Raw genomic sequence first — 24242 nt, 5'->3', positions numbered from 1 at the left:
GCCACATTGATGTGGCACGGGATGTGTACGGCTTGGAGACAGCCATTGTGCTTGATGGCCCAATTCCAAATTTGTATGGCAACGTCAACGAAGAGAGGAGACTTGGTGCCCCTCTGTTTGTTAGTGTAAAACATTGCAATGGAATTGTCAGAGCGAATATGGACCACACTGTTGGTGATGGTTGGTTGGAAAGCCTTGAGCGCCAGAAAAACTGCAATGAGCTCCAGGTAATTGATATGGAAACACCTGCCTTGAGGTGTCCACAAATCGTACACCTTGAGGTGACGCAGTGTTGCTCCCCATCCCAGAAGGGAGGAGTCTGTGGTAACCGTTACTTGTGGGCAGGGCTCCCGGAAGAAGATCCCCACTGAAAGGTTGCTGACGGACGACCACTACTGAAGATCAGCCGTCATGCAAGATGGAACTAATCATCTTGGAATCTGGTTCCGTAGCCTCGGACCAGCTGTCCCGAAGAGCAAGCTGAGAGCATCTCATCTTCAGGCGCACAAGAGGTAGCGCCAACACGCAAGAGCCCATAAGGACCAAGAGTCTCTGGAACCACCAAGCCGTCATGTGAGATGACTGGAGGAAGAGGTGGCACGTGGTAGACAGGTCCGCAATCCTGTCCTCCGTCAGGAAAGCCCTGGTACTGACAGTGTTCCCAAATGAAACCCAGAAAGATTAGGTCTTGAGACACTGCCATGGACGATTCCCGTCAGTTTACCGACAGCCCAAGATGGAACAGGAGCTCAAGGAGTGACTCAAGAATGGTTGCATCTGTCTGTGGGCAAGGACTGCGCAGGATACAATCGTCCGGGTATGGATATACAACGTGAGCACACAAAACTGGAAGTGGTCCGCCCCCATGGAGAATCGCAGAAATTTCTGATGCGGGCTCCAAATCAGAATGTGCATGTATGCGTCCTGAAGGTCCATTACGCTGAGCCAATCACCCTTCCGGAGAGAGGACTTTATCTGGCTGGTCATAATCATCTTGAATTTCTCTAGGGGGGGGGGGGGAGAAAGATTAAACTTGGAAAGGTCGAGGATAGTGCGCAGGCCAGCCTGGTTGGGTTTGGGCACTGTAAACAGACGGGAGTAGTAGCCCTCCCCTTGCTCCCCAAGAGGAACATGTTCCACTGCTTTGAGGTCTAGAAGTTTCTGTACCTCAGCTCTGAGGGAGGGCAACCCGGTCTGATGTAAGGCAGGATTGAATGGTAGGGTAGGGCCAAGCGAAAGCCCGCCTGAGCGACTGACAAAACCCATCCGTCTTCGGTGATGGTCTGCCACGCCTCCAGGTGCGACGATATTTGTCCTGCCACCGGAGTCGCATGCGACTGATGTAAAATATTATTTAGGTGTTTGATCAGCAGTGAGACCACCCGTTCCAGGCGAGGAGGCTGTTGACGGAGAGAAAAAACAACAACCTTGCTGCTGCTGGTTTCGACGGGGCCCGCCAGGTAGAGCATCCACTCGGCACACACACCGGTCTCGGAAACCTCTGAGCCCAGAGAAAGACCTTGTTTGAGACCTCGACCTCGGAGCATAAGTTGCCTTTGTTGGTGTTCTCACAAGGACAGACAATGACTTGGCCGTTTGGGTGCTAGCCTTGGTATTCATTAGTTCCTCGTCTGTGGACGAGTGGAACAGTTCTTTACCCTCGAAGGGAAGATCCAGCACCTTGTCCTGAACTTCCTTTGAGAACTTTGTTGCATGCAGCCATGCTTGGCGGGAGATGTCTAGCCTGACCATAATGCGTCAAGCGGAGGATGGGCCGCAGCCTCAAGTAGATCCTGCACCAGAACTCTGGCATCCAACAACCCACCTTTGAAGTCTTCCAGCCTATTAGCAAGAATACATTCGTGGAACTCTGCTAGCTCCTTCCACAGCTTGACATTTGCAGCCGCCAGGATGAGCTCAGGATTGGCCCGACACATCTGAAGAGCCAAATTGGAAAAGACCTTCTTCCCAATGGCGTCAATAAGATTGTCCTCTTTGGAGAGGATCTGGGCTGCTGCAGTGGAGGACAGAGAGGCTGGCTTGGACTGGAGCGTAGCCCTCGCCACCACCGCCGATGAGGAAAGCATGCAAAGATATGTCCTCAGAAGTGTGAAGCTTATAGCGAGGGTCAATCTTCTTGTTCAGATGCTGCCCGGAATTAGGTTTTTCACAGACCTTATGGGCCTCAGCCAAGACGTCCTTCTGAAGGAACAGGCCGGTGCGCTCCTGCTTCGACAGAGTGAAGGCACAAGAAAGCACCCCCTCCTGTGGAGCTGGGGCCTCGGGTACTGGGATATCTAGCAGCGCCATTATGTCCAGCACCCGGTTGTGAAAAGCTCCAATAGAGCACGGCGGCTCATCGCTGTCCTGGTCCTCATCCAGTGACACAGGAGCAAAAGACTGATCCACGGCACGTAGCGCCTTATGGCCTAAAGTGTTGTCTGGCAGAGCACCCGATTTCTTTTCTACCAGGGAAAGAGGAGGAAGTGGTGGAGGAGGCGGTCCCGCAGGAAGAGGTGGAGGTGGTGCCACCGGGGCCTGTGTTGGAGGCGGTAGACTGCCTAGGATAACTTTCCCTGAAAAGATCCTTAAAGTATGCCTTCATGGGATCAGAATACATAAGCATCTGAAACTTCCCAAAAAACGCATCCTCAGACGAAGGTCTAGGCGCTTAAGTGGGCAGCGGCCGCTCGGAAGGGGCATACCCCCCTGATCGCAAGGACGATGGTTGCCAGGATGGACCCCCACCAATTGGATCCACATAGATAAGGGGTGCAGACACAGGAGTGAGCTAGACTGTATGCGGCAGCGGTGCCCGAGCATGCCAATCCACTGGAGGGCGGAACAGGTACTTACTGTCCAGAAAGCATGGAAAAGGCTGCACAGTCCCAAAAGGAGGCCCCTCAGAACCAGCCGTAGTAAACGTTGGTGTAAGAGGGGTAGTCAAAATGGCCACCGTGGTTCACGGGTGCTGGGCCGCCATCTTGTCAACACCCGAGGCAAACTGCATCACAGGAGTAAGTGAGACAATGGTCACATCAGGGAAGTCATGGGTCTTCTATGACATCTTAGCTTTGAAGCAAGGAACCTAGGCAGTGCCGGTACTAGCAGATATAGGGGGTGAACTCTGCACCTTAGGGACTGTTGAAGAATTATCCCCAAGGGGACCATTGGCTGAGCCGGTACTGGAAGGCCTATGGTGCTTGACCGCCTTCTCCCCCTCAGAAGAACTGATGTCACCATAAGCCTGAGTATGGGAAGGCTGAGAGCCGCGCCCTACAGCTAGAACCCTTGATGGGGGTTCCTCAATTCTGCCAGTGTTTAGAATAGCCCCATGAAGGGGAACCTATGGGTTAACCCCGGTACATTAGGCCACCTTAGGAGGGGCCTTGATCCGAAACTCGGTGCAAGTAGTTTCCGATGTGGAAACCTCAGGGCGAACCCCAGTAACAAAAGCCACAGTGGAACTGGGCCCAGCTTTAGCCCCTAAACAGGGAACCTTGGAAGAACCACCAGTTTTGACAGCCCCCAATGCGAGGGGTCTCTGAGGAAGATATGGTGCGCCTGTTATTCCCCTTGCGGTACATCTCAGGGATATCCCTGGTAGTAGAGCTAGTTGAGCCCCTTCCTGACCTGGAAGACCCCGGAAAGAAGTCCCCTTGCCGCTTCCTTTTCTCGTCAATGAAGAGCTGTAAGTGAGGTGGAGGAACACGATGGAAGACCGCCTCCCACCTGACAAGCCGATGCTGGAGTGCACGGATGGAGAGGGAGTCGCAATAGAAGCACGAGTCCCAATGATGTTCCGGGCCTAAACAATCCACGCAGAGAGAGTAGGGATCCGTCCTCGCAAAACAACAAAGAACAGGACACGAATCCCAGATCTGGCATAGACAAAAGACAAGATGACCATGGATCCAGAGCAGGAATGAAGGACAAGGGAAGAAGAAGAAAAAATCCCAGTGATGCAAGTGCATCCGACCCCAACCGCGCAGAGAAAAGGACTGACGGCCGATGCGGAGCTCAGGAAGGCAGGGTTACGGTCACGTGCAGTGGCCTCACGTAAAAATAAGAAAACAAAAGGTTGAGTTAATACTTGTGACAGATCACCTATTCTCAAAAGGTTTGAGATCTCCAATCCCCATGTCAGGTCTCCCTTTCCCAACTTGTGACCTCCCGTTGGTGCTTAGGAATCTTACACCCGACCCCTTTGAACCACTGGAATGCATCTCTTTCCGGTGACCATTGCTCCTGCCAGGTGGCTGGGGGATTCGGGGGCTCTCATCTACCTTCCTTAAAATTGAACCCGAAGGACACACTGCTGTTCTACTGTAAGGTTCTGTGACAAATCCAGGGAATTAGTCCTTCTGGCACAAAGGAGTAGCCACCCCCTTTGGGGCTAGGGAGGTGAGTCTGCTACACAATACCCTGGCTAGGAGTTTGGGGAAAGTGGGATCGCACTGAGGTGGTGACCCCCCCTCCCCCCACCGCTATGGGAACAAGCAATGCCCAAGGCAGGGCTCCATTCCACCTCCCCTTCTACCCAGACTTCAATGTTGATTGGTTATATGGGAATTGAACAAGTTACAAATGTGCAGGGCCCCTTAAAAGGTGGATGGCTTGGTTACTGACCTGCACTCTATTCACCTGCTGAAGAGGCCGTTGACCAATGGACTTCTCGTCTTTATTCCAGGGAGCAAGTTAAACCCAGAAGGACATCAGCTGACCAGCGAGTCTCTGCCGGACCGCCAGACTGCTTCACAATGCAAAGGGGGGGGAAGCCGTCCCTCTCCGAAGAGCAAAGAACCACACAAAAGATTGGGAGGAGACAGAGCTACACGAGGAATGCTGCCACTTGGACGAAGGAGAGCCCCACCAGCTGATAGGGGTCACAGAGGTAGAGAGGGAGCAGAGAAGCACTGCAAATTACTGGTGTCCTGACGCACAAACGCCAAAGTCCCTAATGGGAGAAAGAAGCCAAAACACAGATCTCAAAGAGGAAACTAGGGCGCGGACCCACAGGCACCGCAGACACAGACATAAATACAAAGTCCCGGCACTGGAGAGAAGGTCCATGGCTACCATAGGGGACTGGTTGGTGGGTGGAGAAAATGACAAGAAACAGGGCTGACTGACCCGATAGCCCACATGGGGCTGAGATACCAAAGACCTCACGAGGGGGTGAAAAGGAGATACAACATCAGGTCGAACGAGCCCATAGCCTGACTGGGGCTGAGAAACTGCGCGTAACCCACCCTTAACCCACCCAGGGATGCAATATTAGGAAGCCTGCGAGGGGATGAAAGACATCCCATCTGTCACAACAAAGTGGTACAATACTAGAACATCCCAAAGCAAAACTTTTTGTAATCCCAAGTTTACGAGAGTCAGGAGAATACAACCCCACAGGAGAAAAAAATGACAATCTCTTGGAATTCCTGATTAAGACATTGTGTTCTACAAAGTCAAGAGACGTTTCTTTCTTTTTAACTGAACTTTGGTCCCGAGCCATTCATGAGGCCAGGAACTTGAGACTAAGAATACGGAGGGTGGAGGTCAAACGACCAGTCACCACTACTTCTTTCAAGAGGTGTAACCTTTAAACTAACCTATCTTTCTTAGTAGTAGGGCAGAGATAGGTTAGAATAGCTTTTGAAGGAGGACAGAGTTTATCTTTTTAAGATTTCCTGTAAAGCACCCATGTATTGTTTTGTAGCTTAAGGAATTCATTGTAAGAATAGGGACAAGAGTAGGTTTTCTTTCAGTTGGTGAATAAAGTAACTTGTTCAATAATGTCAGAGTCAGTCTCTTATGTCTGACTTACCCTACACGAGGATCTGGTCCATCCCTCCTTAGGCTGTCTCTTCTACCAGCCCTTCTCCCCACCCATTGGGTGTGGGCAAGGTGGTCAGGGGTTACACCTTGGCCAGACTACAGATTCTTTTGGCCCCTGCCATGCGGGAAAGAAACCTTTCACCGTTACTCTGGGTAGTTGGATCAGGAGTAGCATTGAGCTTGCCTACCAGGGAGTTCAGGCCACCCCATCTGGCAAAATGTTTGGGTGCTCAACAGGGGATGTGGCTGCATTTTGGTAAGCCTTCAAGGGGGTTTCTATTGACATTTGTAGGGCAGCAATCTAGCCTTCCCCTAACCAGTGTATCAACAACTACACTTTGTGCATAGGTTTTCAGACTCTCTTTTGGATCAACTGTGTTGCCTTGTGTGAATGATTAATTTGACTGACTAATGAAGGACACTTTTGAACTGCTTCCTGACGGGCATGTCTTTGGCCAAATCTGCTGTACTGCTTTTGACCTCTCATTGGGTTAGGACTGGGACAAGTAAAGAGCAAATGCCTAGATTACTTACCGGCAATCCCACTACACTGAGTTCTTCTCTTCCTGGTGCAAGTCCTGCAACCCACCCTCCCTGCCCAGGAAGGATATTGCAGTGATTACTGCTTGAACTGACAGCAGGAACTGATGGGAAAGGCTAATGTTCCAGCCCGCCCCTGCAGTGGGTGGGGCGAGTAGGTCCTATTACTAAGAACTTTTAGTTTGCGGTTATACTGGTTCTTTTACCTGAGGAGGACATCTCATTAGATCAGAACTTGGACAAGGGCGAGAAAGGCTCAGTGTAATGGGATTACCAGTAAGTAATCAAAGCATCCCCAGCACACACTCACACCTCATCTAAACATTCCATGTAACAAAATAATATTTGCAAGTGTGACATTTCAAAAAACGTCCATCACAGTTGCATAGCGCATAGAAATACACACAGAAATAGTACAGCCCCATTATATGAGGTTGCTTGGGGAAACAAAGTGCTGGAAGAACTGGCACCAATTGGTGGTAAGCAAACAAGGGACCTGTTAAACATATTGCACCTATGGTTGCAGCGAAAACAGGGAAGCTTTGCAAGTTAGGGTAATCATTTAGTGTAATGGGAGTATGGGGGCCTTGCGTGGGTTGTCCCCCGCACATAATTGCGTTGCAAAGGGCAAAAAAAGAACACAAACCAATTATTCTCTGAAAGGCAGTTTCAACTCCATTTGATTGATTTGAAAGTTGATGAAAGGGCTGTGAATGTACAACATTAAACAAAGGGAAGACAAAAGGGCAACTAATTAAGGCTGCAAGATCTGTCCCCCTTAGCTAGACCTACGAACGTTTCAAAACATACAAGATCTTGCAGCAACCATGTGGGCCCTCCTATAGGCATTGAAACTCACCACAAGAAGACAACTGTAAACATTAAACCTTAAAGAGCAAAAAGTAATACGAATCAATATAATATTTTATTAAATTAGCATACAAAATCACATAATTTCATCAAGTAAGTTAAAAAATACAGTGACTATCACTAAAGTGCTTGAAACGCTATTTAGAAACACATAAATATTAATACACGTAATTTAGTGCACAGTAAACCCGAAAAAATCAGGAAACTAAAAAAATATTCTGATACAAACAACTGGCTTAAATAACGAGTTGTAAGAACAGAGTGTGGAGACCAAATTTCATAAAAAAAATGTTTTATTTGTTTTTAATACTAACCTAAGGGGTAGTCCCTGCTTTACCGGGTACTGCCTCTCTATACCAACTGCCTGATTAGATGAATCCACCTAAAATTTAATAGGTGGTTCTAAATAGTTAAATATAACTTAGTACCATTTGAATGTTGGCAATGATACAACAAACTCACAGACCCTACATGTTTCATTCTCAAACAAAGATAATACAAATGTGAGAAATTCATCAGGGGTAGAGCAAAAAAAAACAATCAAAAAACATTCATTGGTCTTGGAATAAACACTCCCACAAGAAACCAGGTTTTGTTTTCTTCACGGTGGATATCGTTTACCTAGGAGGGACAACATGGAAAGAACAGCTATTAGTGAAAGCTGCAACATATTATGTAAAGCTCAAAAGGCAACAGAGATTATCAATAACTCCGCTATGAGCTTACCGTCAACGTTTCACACATGGACTGTGCTAGGATGGGCGGGTATATATATCTTCTTGGTAGATATAGATAGAACTAGAGACAATAAAACAATAATGGTTGAGGGAAAGCTAACCGCGGGATTTGCACATCAAACTGAAGTGTTAAAGAAACTAAAGACTTAAACTACGAGGAACAGTACTGCCCTAGGTTAGAACACATGTCCTCCCGAAAAAGAGCTAAATGCAGAAAATAAATAGACCCTGAAAAAAGTGAGACAGAGACACGGCAGTCATAGTAATTAATAACAGGTATGTCATCGTTAATTGAGAAGCTTACATCCCTAACAGACCTAAAGTCCTGTCTATATAGCCCCAAATTCAGGCTATTATGACGAAGAGGAGACATAAACCCAGTAAACCTCTTCCCTTTTATCTGTAAAAGGCAGTAACTCGTAAGAAAAACAGTTGAAAAAGAAAGAAAACTGTTTGACAGGTGTTCAAAAAAAAAAAAAAAGGCTGAAAATAAAAATAAACTCGTCAGTACGCGACGATGTTTACCTTACATCCGAAGCGGCTAACCGCTCACTCTCGTCTGTTCCCCTGCATGCAGACAGATCCTTGGTCACATCAGTCTGTAACCCGATTCCAGTGCAGGAATGTCGAATAATTACAATTGGTTTCGCGGGGTTGTTGACAAAATAAACGCTGCGTTGCACTGGATGGTTAACAAAGTCAGTGTCACGTTGCATGTGTTTATTAAGGTCCTCGGCAGCAGGCACCTAAACGGAAAAGCACAACCAGTGAGACCCCAAATCTAAATGCAAATGCAAAAATGCAAAATTGCTGGGGCTTAATAAGTACCTCAGTGTCTTAGCCAAGTTCACGAGAGAAAAAAAGCAGTGAGCCCTGGAGCGCGTGTAATTGTCTCAATAATACGACAACTCTGGTGAATAATATGCGGTAGTTACTTACTTCTTTGTCTGTTGGAAGGTCTTAATCACGTCTGTATCCGGGTCACGTACTCGAACACCTGGCGGTCGTGTTAAGCAGGCGTGACGTGTTAAATACCTTAGTAGGGTGTGTCTAACCTTCTAGTTAAAGTGGCAACGTCCGCATATACAAACCGTAAAGTCTAATTCAGGCACGAAATCCGTCATTAGATAAAATGAAAACGGAAAAAAAGTGCCGTCGACAACCTCTCGCTCCGTGTAAAATATATTCTGGATAGAAATGAGTGCAGGACTCTAGAGCCGAAACATACGGTTTTAAACGCTGTTCCAATCGATGGCTTCATTTAGCCCGATTTCTGTTGTGTTGCACAAAAAAATTAACCAAGATTCTTTAGCTAGCAATCGTTTGGTTGTAGATTCGCCATTAATACCTGCAGAAATATGCAATAACACAGTCCATTTCAACTCTTCTGCTTTGTGATCCATTACCACAAAATGGCCTACCATGGGTGCTGTCATCACTTTATTCTTGATGCAGCTCCTATGCTCCGAAATTCTTACTTTAATTTTGCGTGTGGTCATCCCTATGTACATTTTACCACAAGGGCACCAGATAGCATACACCACATTACTAGAATTGCAGTTAGTAAAGGTTTTTTGTAACCAAAGCTTATTAAGGCCGATGTTTATCTGTGATGTTCTGCTAGTGAGCTGGCAGTTGGTACAATGACCGCAAGGTGCATGACCCGCCACTTTAGGTAAACCCCACATTTCAGTGACGCTCTTTTGTTGATGTTGACCTCTAGAAATGTCGTTCTTCGTAAGGAGTTCTTTTAAATTAGGTCCTCTTTTAAACGCACACAAAGGAGGGTCCACCGGGCACTCTCCTCCTAAAAGGATGTGCCAGTTTTTTCTAATAATTTTAACCACTTGATTCGCTGAGGGGTTAAAAGTACTGACAAACACTAGACTTTTATTTTCTGTGGGCCTATCCCGATATTCAAGGAGTGCACCTCGGTCGTTGTTTGAGGATCTTTTGTAAGCGCGCCTGATGATATTCTTGGGATAACATCTCGCTTCCAATTTGGACCCCAAGGTTTGTGCTTCTTGACGGAAAATTTCACGTGTAGAACTATTTCTTTTAAGGCGCAAAAACTGGCCAAAAGGGAGATTCTCCCTCGTATGCCTGGGATGACAACTATTAAAGTCAAGTAATGAGTTGCGATCTGTGGGCTTATGAAAAGGTCTAACTTTCAAGACATTAAACCCACTGTCGACCCAAATAGTAACATCCAAGAAATTGAGTTCGTTGTTACTATGGGTGAAGGTAAACTGAAGGTGAATGCACAAGACATGATGGCAGCTGTGGCACATCACGCAGGAAATGGACAATACATATACATGTATTATCAAGCATATGGCATTGCAAAACCGATAAGAGGATTATTAAATTAAGAAAATATGTGCATTTGGTGTGATCAATAAAAGGTTCACTTTTTATTAATCAAGCCCATTTTCAGGGGTGACCAATGTGATTGTATCGAAGTACTGAATTGATATGAAACAGGTCAAATATATTACCTTCTATGTGATGTTAATGAATTAAACAAATGTCGATTAGCAATTCTATGTTACAATAATTACACAGCAAAAGATTGTAATGTATTTGAAAATGAAGCCATAGGTTTTCACTAGCCTTCCACCCTCTACAATTACTTTCACAGCCACTAACGAACCATTCCCCAATACCATGACCCTCTTCACCACAAACATCAGACTTGCATACCTGTGTCAGCACTGCCCTCAACACCGAGCTGAGCGGGTGACAGAACTTAGCCGGACTCCACTATAGCACAAACCTCTAGTGCTCAGTCTTCGTGAGGTTCACCTTGTGTAGGAAAGCAACATTAATAGGCGTGTTCAAAATGCCCATCATTTAGCATTTGATCCTATTATGAAATCCCCTGGCATTCTAGGACATAAACCTTCTGACAACTGATGTTCACTTCCTCTTACTAGTGAGGGATTGGAATTCAGGATGTTTTTTCCTCTCCCGCACAGGTTACAAAACCTGGAGGGGTCTCGAGATTTTGGACAACAGCCCCCTAAAAAAAAAGCGTTCCCCCCCTTCCGTATCAATACTGTACCAAATGTCCAGTATAACAATATGGCAGCATGGGAAACTGGGCCAAGCTACCAGGCAACTTGCCTCAAGAAATACAGCCCACAGATATCTTCTATGGAGTTCTCTGAACTTAATATACACAGCAACATTCAAACTTAAAAGTCTTAGCAGTGTCAGGGCTCCATCACATGAGCAGAAAAATGTATCATATCAGCTGAAGTTAAGACAAGTCTTAAAAAGCATTCTGTTCAAGGCCACCTTAAATTGGAACGGACAACCTAGGCCCAATTACACCAAGACAGATGCACTGTTAAAACATTGTTGTGATTCATACAATTGCTAGAACCGAATAGACTTTCATACTGTATTTTGCATGCATTGAGTGTTACAAATAAACATTTTAAAAAACATGCATCACCATCGCTTATGTGGAGTTGTAGTCCAAACCATTTGGCGTGCCAAAGGTTGAAACCCTTAGCCCTAAACAAACATTTAACTGCAGGACTTAGAGGTTACCTATGTATCCATACACATTAACATCGTCGTGCAATGTTCTTTCTAACAAACTTTCTACATCTACCTTCACCGGCAATTCCTGGCTTGCTACGCTACACTTGCATTTCTTCACAGTCTTCGAACCCCTCGCTCACCAGATGACACTGCATCATCTAATGCACACAATACACATTTAGCAAGTATATTGTGTCGTCCCAATTCTGTTTATTATATATATTGCTCAATTTAAAAATAAATTATATTCTTTATTCAGCATGAGCCATTAACGTTCATTTGTATTTTGTAATTTGTTTATTTGTATAGCGCACAAGGCCTGAGGGCAACTAGTTCATATACAAAAACAATAGACATTACATAGAATTCGAATGACAACTGCTATAAAATACAGCTAAAACTGACAACGATTATAACTTTAGGTCTAAAAACTGAAAACAATTAACTCCCATGCAATACGAAAATGTAACACTACACAATGCATCAACGAATGAAAGCCATGTATTCTCCTCTAAAAATCATTTCATAAAACCTAAACCTAGTAAAATACTTTAACATGCCTAAAAAGAAGGAGCGCAGACAGAAACTTGGGGAAAATGTCCCTTGATCTGGTCATCCAAAAAAAGAATCTAGACGAACAAATCAAGAATATTTTGGATGGAGAAGCTATGCTGCGGCTGGTAAATGAGAACAATTCTAGAAATGTTTGGTCAGTGATCGGACAATTGGAAGCCAATCATAATAGCACTTTGTGTAATCTGGTAGCAGAATCCAATTGGGTAGAATACCTGTGATAGGCAGAAACCTGTGCAGTTCCCTTAGGGACCACTGAAAAAGGCTTAAGACTACAGGTGTTGGCAGTAAATAATTGGTAGCAGTCTGTACCACCCAGATTTACCTGGTAGCTGTGGCTGAGCAGACAGACTTCTCTCAAGAAGAGTTAGACAGTATACAGAGTATACAAGATAGGTAACAAAATACAGTAGCACAAGCAAACACTGACCAGAGCTTTGGTATCAAAGTATATCATTATTTATTTAAAGACACACTTTATAAAAATACACTAACACTAATATGTCAAGCAAGTTCAAACACAGTCACTATTACTATATGTACATCCCTTATTCCTTATTAGACAAGTCTTAGTTAACACCACTTATTTCCAGACAGAGGTGAGCGCTTAACTGAAGATGGCACTCCAATAAGTTATCAGAAAAGGGAGGGAAAAGGCAGAAATCAGGAAAAGCGCACAACACAATACTTTAGAAGCACCCAGCAAGGCAGGAAAGTCAAGGTCTACTTGTGAGCAAAACGTTCAGAGGCCAGGCTCCCTCTTGGAGAGAGTAGAACACCACTGTGCCCAAGATCACTCAGTTTAACAGTCTTAGAAAGTCTTGCAGTGAGTCAGAAAGGAATTAGTTCAGCTTACAAAAGTTCAGTTAGCCAGCTTAGGGCCAACCCAAGTGGTAAATTGAGGCTTTAAGAGTCACCCCACAAAGACCGTTGCGAGGGAGGCCAGGCGGACCACTACCTTGAAAAGTGGAGAGGATCCTCCAGCGAGAGCAGTTGTTCCTGGTATCGGATGCAAGTCACGGCGTCGTCCACAGGAAGAGAAGATCTCGTCGTGGAGGAAAGCTGAAGGTCGTTGCACTGCCAGGGAAGAAACCAGCCGCGGAGTTCTCCGGTTAAAAGGTACTACCCTTTTATTCGCGGTAGTAGTAAAACGTGGTATCCCGGTTGCCGGGGTGCTTGGCACAGGCAAGGCGGCCACAAGATGATCCAGGAAGGCGAAAAGGCGGGCAAACTGGTTATCCCTACCAGTCAAAGGAAGAAGACTCTCTGGGATGAAGATCTCCTCTGTCGTTGGAAGAAGTGGTGAGATGGTTCAGCAGGGCTCCACCGGTGGTGTCGTCGTTGCAGGTCGGCTCAGCTTCTCCCTCTTTGGATTCTTTGGTCCTGTGGCGACTTCTGAAGTTCCAGTCCCCAAAGCCCTGCTTTTATGCAGCATACCCCCATTCATCAGTCCTAGCTGTCACTCAAACATGCTAAGTGGTGAGCCAGGCTGCTCACCACTGGGCCAATCACACAAGAGTGCGACTTGAGTTGCCGAGGCAACTCAGTCCAGGGTGCCTTAGCCCCCTCCTACACCCCCTGTGGTACCCAGACAGAGTGGCACCACTTTTGGAGGCTTCTGTGGAGAAGCCCGCCAAAAAGTGGAACAAAGGGCTCGACTTGGGTTGGAGTCACAGAAGCGAACACAAACGCCATTTTGGAACCGAGTTCTGGCAAAAAATACCAACCGGTGAATTAATATTAAATAAATAAACCGGCAGTATGTTTGAGGCTATGTTAAAAAGTATTAGACTCGAACAATGGGAAAATCCCATAGGAATATATTCGCGGTTGAATATAAAAAGTAGTATCCACTGCCACCAGCCAAAACTCGCTCAGGGGGAACTGCACAGTGCCCCCTCGAACAACAGACCGAGGGGCAATCGAATTGCCCCTACCAGTACGCCCACAATATGATCGCCTGATCGTCCTCTTTGATATTGACAGTAAAATCTTTATGAAGCTCCTGTTGAACACTCTCGTCCAATGGGTGGATACCTCACGGATTTTGTCATGTAACCAGACAGGCTTCAGGAGGGGCCTCTCCACTACCTTGAATGGCCTAATTTTAAACATAGAAGAGAATTTAAGTTCCCAAACCGGGAACTTACGTCCCCTGCACACTATCTAATATCTGGAATACCAGACCAACAAGTAGATATATCCAACAAGTGATTTTTCTTAATAAATTCAAGAAAGTCTGTAAATGGTAATGCATAAAAAGCGGTAATTTGTTCAAAACAATGACTTTGAATCAGATAAGGTTACAAGAAACATTCTTCATTGTTTATTCTTGATGTTGAAGCTGTGGAAGGCCCAACGCGTTTCGAGTGCTACAACACTCTTCATCAGGGGCAATAACAAGGGTTTCTAGGAAAAAATATATATATAATATGTACATTAGGAATATATTTACACCAACAACATTTGTTCAACAACATTTCCAAATAACTCATTTTAGATCAGGATATGTATCACTATAACCCATGACATACAAGGATTACCTATGTAGCAGAACGTATGACATTTTTAAATATACTGAGTATACACTAACCCTCAAGGGGACGACCTATCCCTCATTAATAACTGTAGAAACTGATGGAAAATTCACTAGGTTAATAGTATCTTCTCTGCTATGATCGAATGAGGAAATATATAGAAAAAATATATATATAGAGAATAACTTCTGAAAGTCAATACATTGAAGTTCTAATATGGTAAAGTGAGCAACTGTGCAACTATTTAGAGAGTCTAACCTTGTGTTTTTAAAATGAGAGAGGTACTTCAAGAGAACAGAGGTGGTCTGGGGCGGGAAAACCAGGCCTTTGTCTAAACAAGACAGCGGGTCTTAGATGGTAAGTCCTTATCTGTAGAGATGAACATCAAAAGCGTGTATTTAGACAGTTGTGTGTGACATAGTTGTAATAGAATAAGTTAAGCCAGTAATGAGTCACTTACAGCGGTAACGCGGTTGACCAATATCAACGAAAGCTGAGGGGAAGTGGTAGTCAATGACCGCAAAAGGTATGGAGGTTGTTCAGGGCTGGAGCGCTGAGAAAAAGTAAGTAGAGTCTCAGTAATGGACACAAGAAGTCAACAGGGTGTTCGAAAGCTTTGTTGTAAAAAAACGGGGTGAGCCAGTATAGGAAGCTTAAAATTCTTACCTAGTGTAAACCAGTGTGGCACACATGGAGACCAGCTGCCGAAGGTTTGCTCGACTCCATGGGAAGTGCCGCCACTGTTTATCAAATAGTTAGTAGTGTGACATAATCACGTGCTTGCGTGTGATGCGTCATACTGTGCGCTGAGCTCCAGGCTTAGATGGATGAAAGTTAGACACAATGAAATCTAATTAGTCTCCTCTGGAAGGATGCTTTACAGGGGCAAGTAGGGCTATAAGAGCTTAATCAGTTGAGTGAAAAGAGAAAAACAGACCGCGGCGTGTTTACAATGTGACGTCATTACGCGAAAGCGTGCATGATGCAACATGTAAACAAACCTAGTGTCGGGGTGAAAGAAATGTTATCATGTGACCTTAAAGGGAATGACAATGCCCAAAATGTGCATAATCCTTAATGGTTGAAATTAATATAGTTCGTGCGAGGGTCCGGAATCCAGATGGCTAAGCTTATAAAAATCATATGGATCAACATCCACGAATAATATACAACTAGAAAACTGGAGTTGTAGTTGTAGTAATAAAAATAGTTGATACCAATGGTTAGGTACATTCTTATAATGCTACCAACCAATGCCATCCTGCCCACCCGTTTGGTTCACAGTCTAGTAAAGGGAATATCAATTGTACAGATTGTATAATACCGGGATGGAGTCAACAGAATGACTGGATATGAATAAACTTTGAAAACATTTTAACATTTCTATTCAACTGTCCAAGTTGGTTGGTTCACAATCTTATAATGTGGTTATGAAATTCTAACCAACAATCATATAAAGTGTTTTTAAAGAGACATTGATCAAAGATGCATGGAAAGAGAACATTTAGTGTAGGTGTTATTTAAATGAATGGACCTAAATAGTACTCTTCATTTAGACCGAGTGGGGTCATTGCATCTAGTCTATGAATCCAGTACAATTCTTTTTGTGCCAAAAGTTTGGGTAGGTCACCTCCTCGTTGGAGGGGGTGTAATACTTCTAGTATTGCAAATCTCATTTGCTAGATATTATGCTTATTGTCTCTAAAATGCCGGAATACAGGTGACTTCACATTTTTTTGTGCGAATCTGAGACTTATGTTCAGTCCATCTTTCTTTAGCTTTTCTACTGGTTTTCCCAACATAATATTTCCCACAGGGGCATCTAATGGTGTAGATGACATTTTTGGAGTCACAGGTTGCGAAGTTTTTTAGGAAAATCTTTTTACCATTGTTCGGATGTCTGATGCAATTACCTTTGATGATGTTCGAGCAGTGTTGACAATTAAGGCACGGAAAAGTGCCATTTCTTGATTGCTTCAAAGTCCTTTGGGTAGATATTTTAGGTCTTTCAGCTTTGATTAGCATATCTCTGAAATTCCGCCCCTTTTGTATGCTAGCATTGGGGGGACTGGAAAGAGACGGTTGAGGTTAGGATCCGATTTTATAAGATCCCAATTCTTAGTGATGATTTTTTTGACTTGAAAGCTCTGGGCAGAGTACTTCAATGTGTAGATGAGGTTTGACTGGGTTAGTTTCGGTTGTTTGTTAAGTAATAGGTTACGGGGGTGTGCTTCTGTCCTGGAAATAGCTTGAGCTACTTCTTCTTCCGGGAAACCTCTTTCTAAAAATCTTGATCGTATAGTATCAAATTCTGTTTGAAGTTTTTCTATGTTGGAGGTTATCCGTTTAGCCCGCAATAGTTGGCTATATGGTAGGTTTTCTTTTAAATGTCTCGGGTGAAAACTGTTGAAATGAAGGGAGCTGTTAACATCAGTTGGTTTTCTGTACATTAGTGTTGTTAATTCCATGTTTTTCCATTCTACTGTTACGTCCAGAAAGTTCACCTGTGGTGTGCCAATTTCCATAGTGAATTTGATTCGTGGGTTACATTGGTTAATATATTGCCAAAAATCTGTCGGTTCTTGCTGTGTGCCGTTCCAAATGCCAAATACATCGTCAATATATCTTAACCAGCAGTGTATTCTGTGTTTCCAATGTGGGTGATCCAAAACAAAGGTTTTCTCAAAGTAGAACATGAAGATGTTTGCGTAGGACGGAGCCACAGCCGAACCCATAGAGGTACCCGAAATCTGTAAATAGTACTTATCATTAAATCTGAAATAATTGTTGTAGAGTATCAGGTTGATAAGTTCAATAGCAAAGGTTTTTTGAATCTGAATTTCATCATGTTGTAAAAGAAACCATTCTAGGGCCGCTATGCCTTCATCGTGGGGAATTGAAGTGTATAGACTTGTAACGTCCATAGAGAATATTAGAGGATCAGGAAAGCTGATCTGTAAGTTGTTGATTCTCTGGAGAAAATGTGTGGTGTCTTTTAGGTATGTCGGTATTTTCTGTACCAGGGGTTGCAGCGTTTTATCAAGGTAGACCGCCAAAGGTTGAAATATACTGTCAGTACCAGCGATGATTGGTCTAAAGGGCGGGTCTTTGGGATCTTTATGAATTTTAGGTAGCCCATAGAAAACTGGGATGATTGGGTTAGTTTTAATTAAAAATTCTTCCGTTTCGTCTGAAATCCAATCCATCGTACTAGCCTTTTCAATTGTCTGTTTGATGATGGTGCTGATGTCATTTGTAGGATCGTTGTCAAGCAGTAAGTAAGTCTGTCTATCATCCAGTAGTTTAAGACAGCCCGTGTTGTATAGATTTGTATCCATGAGTACAAGGGCTCCTCCTTTGTCGGCTTGTTTAATTGTGATAGAAGTGTCGTCGGCAAGTTCTTTAATCAGTTTGAGTTGATGACGCCGAATATTCTGCTGAGTAGAGGTCTCATATTTGATTCTTCTCAGGTCACGAGTGGTTTTGGTTTTAAAGAGATTAAGGAGTGGATTATTAATTTGCGGATGGAAATTACTCTGGTTCTTCATCTCTAGAAAATCATGTTGTTTAGCTGGGGTTATTTCTCCCAGATTATCAAAAAAGATTTTTAGTTCCATTTTGCGTAACAACTTGAAAAGATTAACTTCTTCTTCAAAGAGGTTAGTTGAGTTCGTGGGGATAAATGATATCCCAAGATTAAGCGTATCAATCTGAGTTTTAGACAACTGTCTTGAAGAGATATTAATGATCAGGGGTGACTATTTGTTTTTTTGGCGTAGTTTTCTTTTGCCCTCTTCTGGTCGGGCGTCTCCTAAAAAAGGCTGCGCCGGGATTATTGGAATGGATGTATCTATTATCCTTGGGATAGGGTCACTGCTGTCTGTCACTACGAGGGTGTTGATTGGGGTTGCTGAACTTACACTGGGTTGTTCTTCTAGTTCCCCACTTGTAATGTCACTGCTGTCGGTATTGTTGTCAGGAGATGGTTTCTTGGGAACTCCGGATGGACCAGGTCTTGGTTTGTGGTTACTATAGTAGTCTTGCCAAGTGTATACTATTTCTCTGGCGTAGTCTAATGTGTCTCTCCGGAATTTACGAATCTTTCGTTGCTCAATATCCCGTTTATAGCTATCGAGCTTATTATTGGTATCTTCCAAAATTGTTTGAAGTTCAGATGCAGTTTTGAGTTTCAAGAGTTGTGTAGAGACTTCTTCAATCTCTTGGTTGATGATATTGAGTGTTTTTGCGAGTTCCTCTATGGTAAGTAATATCAGATCAAGGGAACATTTGTTTAGGATGTGCTCCCAACGTTTTACAAACTCCTTATTGTCCTTACAAAGTGTCGGGCGAAGGTATACCCTTAGTCCTCTCGGGATTCTCTTGGCCTTATAGTACTGGGATAAAGTAGTAGCGTGAAGTTTCTGTGAGATCTCTCTCCTAATGAGTCGTTCAAGTCGTTGGATGAGTATTTCTGGATTTTCTCTATTGATTGCCTCAGTACTAGTATCTCTAATTAGGCCTAAAATCCTAACGGCCTCTTCATCCGAAAACGCTAAGGTAGTTGCTGCTTTGTCTGTTAAGCTATTGATTTTAGAAAATGACATCTCAAAGATATTGGGGTGCTCAGGTCCAGGGTAAGGTGTCAACCCCTTACGGGGTAACAATTGCAAGAAGGGAAGGATAGGACAACTAGGGCACACCCTAGTGAGGAAAAATATTTATAAATAGTAAGAGTCAACTTGGATATTAGGTGTTTAGAAAAAATGCTTATCAAGTATAAACATAGTCTGAACACACTATGGACAAGGGTGGCTCTCCAATCTGCGGGGCCTTGGTGGACCAATCAAGGGCATATGACCAGGTTGACAAGGCAGTTTTCTGGGACAAGTTGAGGAGAAGGGATTCCAGAGGCACGGCTGTCAATGCTGATCGAATTGCATACTGAGGGTGCGCCTCGATCAGGGGCTCCTCTCAGAACTGGTGAAAATAGTGAAAGGTGTAAGACAGGGCTGCCTGGGGGCACCCTTCTTCTTTAACTTGTTCTTGGCAGACATGGGCATTTCCTTGGAACCGTCTGTGTTGGCCAGCCTGATGATCAATGAGAGGAGGATCCATTGGCTGGCCTACGCAGACAGTCTTGCTGGATAAAACAGTGATCGGTTTGCAGCGTCTATTGACTAAATTCAGAGAATATGCAAAATCAAATGGGCTGTCCATTAATCCTCTAAATTCCAGGATTGTAGTGTTCAAACACGCCCATAAGAAGATCCATTATGCAAAGTGGGTCCTGGACGATCACATCCCAAGAGTTGAAAAATGTATCTATATAGGCTATAAGATCTATGCCTCACCAGCTATTTATAAAGTAGAGTCCGACGTAGAGGAGAAAATTAAGAAACTCATCCCCCAAATGAAAAAACTATACGCAAAGTATTGCACATTTTCACTACTTCCGTTAATTAAATTCTACATGGCAAAAGGTGGTCCTGGTAATTCTTTATGGCTTGGAGGAAAAACCCTTGCTCTGGAAAACAAAGTGGAGTAAATGGGAGGGTCTCCTGTGGAAGAAAGCCCTTGGTCTCCCGATGTGCACGCCCTCATGGAGCCTGAGATTCGAGCTGGGTCTAAAATCATTGGGCTGTATGGCTGAGTGGAAGCTAATGTCACTATATCAGCAGATTATTACTGCACAGCAGAATACGCTATATGGTGATGTTAGATTCTTGCTTGATCACTCGAGATCCAGGCTTCCATCTAACTTGGAAGTAGGAGCCAAGGAGATGCTTGTTAAAGCAGATATACATATCCAGACGCTAATTATCAACCCCCAGAGTGTTAAAAAAAATGGAACTTGCCGATTGGTTCGAGACAATCAGAAAACTAAGGAACTCTGTTCCTTTAAACTCCTTCCAGACCATTGACAAAAAACTTGGGGTTCTCCCAAGGTATATAGGTCAAATTTGCTGATAGCCAGGTAAGGAAGAATTTCCTCAGAATCAGGCTTAATATAGTACACAGGAAATTTTGTCCATGCGAAACCAAGGGATTGACGCTCAAAAATTGTGTAGCGTTTGTGAGCCCCCATCAAAACAAACATTAAAACATCTCCTGCTGGACTGTGAGGGTTCTTGGAATGGGAGGTGGGCATTATACAGAAGATTTGTGGACCGGGACGAGGGGTTGCTTTCGGACTTCTTTTGGAGCAGAATCATCTCTGGGCATGAGCCAGCTCTTACATTTGCCACTGTACAAGTTCTGGAAAAATGAACATCGTTCTCTGAGATCTGAGGAACGCAAGGACAATAGTCGAGGGGAAGAACTATTTTGGAAATATCATTGTCGAACTTTCTAACGGTCAAATGATGAGTTCATTAAATCTTACTTTATTTTGGAAAAGTCCAAGCAAAATAATGTTAGTGACCATTTTTTTTCTTTTTTCTTTGTTCCATATTGTAGTAGAGGTTAATGGGTTTACAATTTTGTGAAGGTTGATAAATTGTTTTTAATTAGTTTTCTTAAACAAAGATATTCTCTTTTTGTATAAGTTTTGTACCATATACAAATATTTTTTTTTTTACAAAAACATGCCTATGTGGCAGCGTGCTTAGCCTGTTAAAACACCATTTCAGCAAATAGCAAAAACAGGAAAATGTACTCCCCATTATGTACTCCTAGTCCTAAATCCCATGTGTTGCATAGTTCTAGGAGTTCCTGGCAGGCAGTGACTGAATGGAGCTCTTACCAGCAAAGCGCACAGTTCACCTTCAAGAATGTCATGCTGATCACACCCACAATTGCAACTCATACTCCTTTGCCTCAATCCTTTTCAAGATGAGGGGACTGGGAGAATTGACTCGTTTAGAGTGTAGGCGGGAGGAGTAGGGAGGCAAGGGCACTTAAGATAAGGTGTACAGTAGTCACTACAGCGATTTACTTTTTCTTACTCCTACAGCATTTCCCATTTCCTCCATACTTTTAGAGGAGTGCCAAGCACTACTCCACTCAGGGTGGAAGTAAACTAAACTGAAGCAGACATGTTTACTGAGTAACACCTGACCAAACTGAGCATCTGCCCTAGAACTACTATCCAAAGAGCAATGCCTACAGAAGGCTGATGGGGAAGCCCATGTAGCTAAAATTGTTTCACAAGTAACAGGACAGTGAAAAGCCACTTCTGTGTCTCGTGCCCTCTTAAAGTATGAAGGGGTCGGTTTTGTAATTCACAGCAACGTCTGATACCGGAGGATACTAGCGAGGTATAGCTGATTTGTAATGAAACGCCTATCTGAGGATCTGTGAGGCCTAGTCCAAGGAATGGGATTATGGGTAGGGGTGAATGACCAACCCTTTGGCTGGTGAAGCAGATCTGGATGGAGGTGGAGACAGTGAAGTGGACTGTGTGCCATATGTAATATGTGGGGGCACCAGTGTCTTTTCTGCCAATATGTAGCAACCAGACTATCTCTGCAATTCCGGGACCTGCAGAATTTAAGAGTCTCTGAAATAAGAGAAAAAGCATAGGCAAACAGTTGTCCCACAGAATGGAGAGAATGCCCCAGCATGTTCGCTACGCTCACCTTACAGGAAGCAGAATGTTGACATTTCCAGGTTTGACTTTGTTGCAAATACATCCACTTTTGGAAAACCTATATTGTTGAAAATGATTGCAAGGATTTCTCCCTGAAACACCTGCTCTTCTGCCCCCAACTAAAACAGGCTGCTTGTAGAGAGACACTGTTCTTTAGTGTCGCCTCCCAAAGTTGTTCCAATAATGCACAGTTTTTCAGTTGTGGGGTCATAGATTGTTCACATAGGACATGGCCACCACACAGCCTATCAAAATGAGTACTGGCAGTAAAACTTGAAGGGAAATATTGCTTTCAGCTCTAGAAAGTTTGCGTTCCACAAAATCCACTTCTACCCACGTGTCATGAACACATAGGTCTCCCAGAGTTGCTCCACAACTGGAGAGGGAGCAATCCATGTTCATGGTAAATTGAAGAAGAGGATCTTGAAAAAGCGTCACCTTCAAAAGGTTGTTGTTGCTCCACCAGATACAATCCTCCTGAACTAAGTCTGGAATGGGGGCCAGACTGTTTTGGAGGGTCTGACAATTGGTCCCAGCAAGCCATCAAGTGAAAGCTGGAATGCAGTGCATACAGATTCTGGCCCAGGCTACTGCAAGAACAAGGCAATAAGGCCAGCAAACGATGGAACAACCAGGCTGATGTTGCCTTGAAAGAGTAGAAAAGAGTGATCTCCTCCTGAATATCTTTGATCCTTTCTTCCATTGAAAATAGACTCAAGTGCAGAATCCCATAAATACCTGATTAACTCCAAATGTTGAGTGAGTACTACTGTCGATTTCCTTACGTTTACTGACAGGCCCGGATCAAAAAGCATGTCTAGGCGAACCTGCAGGCTGAACGTAGTCAAGAGAGGAGATTGTGCTCTGATAAGCCAATCCTACAAGTACTCCATTGCATCTAGAGGAGGCCACTACTGCTGCTACCAGCTTGCTAAGCACTCTGGGTGCTGAGCTGAGGCCGAATGGAAGCACTCTGTACTGAAAGTGGTCATTGCCAACTGAGAAGCAGAGGTGGGGAGCTCAAAGGGAAATGCGCAAATACATGTCCTGTACATCCACAACTACAGTTGTCTTCTTGTTTGTAAGGTGCCAAGAGTGAGGGCTGGATAGAACATCTTGAACTTTATTTGAGGTAAGAAAATATTGAACAAGAATAGGTCAAGTACTGCCCAGTTCTTACTTTGAAAAAACTTTGAGTAGAACCCATTAGATTACTTTTTTATTGAAACAAGCTTCTGAATCCCTGTTGCAGGGATTCCAAGCCCTTCTGGGAAAGAAGGTGGGAGGGGTGGAGGCGACTACAGAAAGAACCCATGGATAGATAGTTTTGTAATTCCCTTCCTTTAGTTCAGGAAAGTAGACACCCCATCTGGATTCACAACACCCTAGTAGGGTCCAAACACATAATTTAGGCTACTTAGGGTCTGGAATTGGGTTCATCTTGGTGAAGAACCAACTTACAAAGGTGTGAGACTGTTTGCTTCTGGGAGCCTTGGGCGATTCATCAGCTCGATTGCACTTATCTTACAAGCCACGAAATCCACAGGAGTTGCTTTGTGGAAAAGACTGCCTCGATTTCACCATCTGATCACTGGTTTTCTTTTTATTTAACTCATCTGTGTCTGGACTGAAAACAATTTCATTAAAGTGTCGATCTATGATGCGAACATGGACATCAGGTTGGAATTTTGCAGCCCTGAGAAGAGCCTGCCCGAGTCAAGTTGATGGTGTGACACCTCTACATGGTATTGAGCTACTTGCCAAGCCTCAGACAATCCTGGGAGGAATCCCATATGATACTCTTTGGTAAGTTTCAGTTTGCTGAATGTTTCCAGAATTCAAGTTTACCGGAGCCAAGACAGCCTTGGCATTTGTCAGACAGTAACTTAGGGAGGTGTTCGAATATAAGTGTCTCCCAGCTATATCGAGAATACAATCTTCATGGGACAACACTTGGGCTGTGGAATAACAGGCTAAGGAACCTTTTTCCAAACATAGTGGAAGCTGCCAACA

General features: G+C 44.0%; 1 protein-coding gene across 3 annotated transcripts in view; it reads right to left on the bottom strand.

Annotated features, from left to right (window-relative positions):
- Positions 1-24242, bottom strand: part of CSNK1G3 (casein kinase 1 gamma 3) — a 1399476-nt gene that overhangs the window by 1116171 nt on the left and 259063 nt on the right. Inside the window, exon 3 of one of the 3 annotated variants that reach the window (XM_069625586.1) lies at positions 8505-8725. The exons of the other annotated variants lie outside the window; for them this stretch is intronic. The gene's annotated coding sequence lies outside the window, so the exon portion shown is untranslated. The remainder of the gene's footprint in view (positions 1-8504; positions 8726-24242) is intronic. 3 annotated transcript variants of the gene reach the window in all.

The sequence above is a fragment of the Ambystoma mexicanum genome, chromosome 6p, assembly GCF_040938575.1.
Source record: "Ambystoma mexicanum isolate Mex_15411 chromosome 6p, UKY_AmexF1_1, whole genome shotgun sequence".
Lineage (NCBI taxonomy): Eukaryota > Metazoa > Chordata > Amphibia > Caudata > Ambystomatidae > Ambystoma > Ambystoma mexicanum.
The sequence above is the reverse complement of the archived record's forward strand: the minus strand, read 5'-3'. Positions and strand labels throughout refer to the sequence as shown.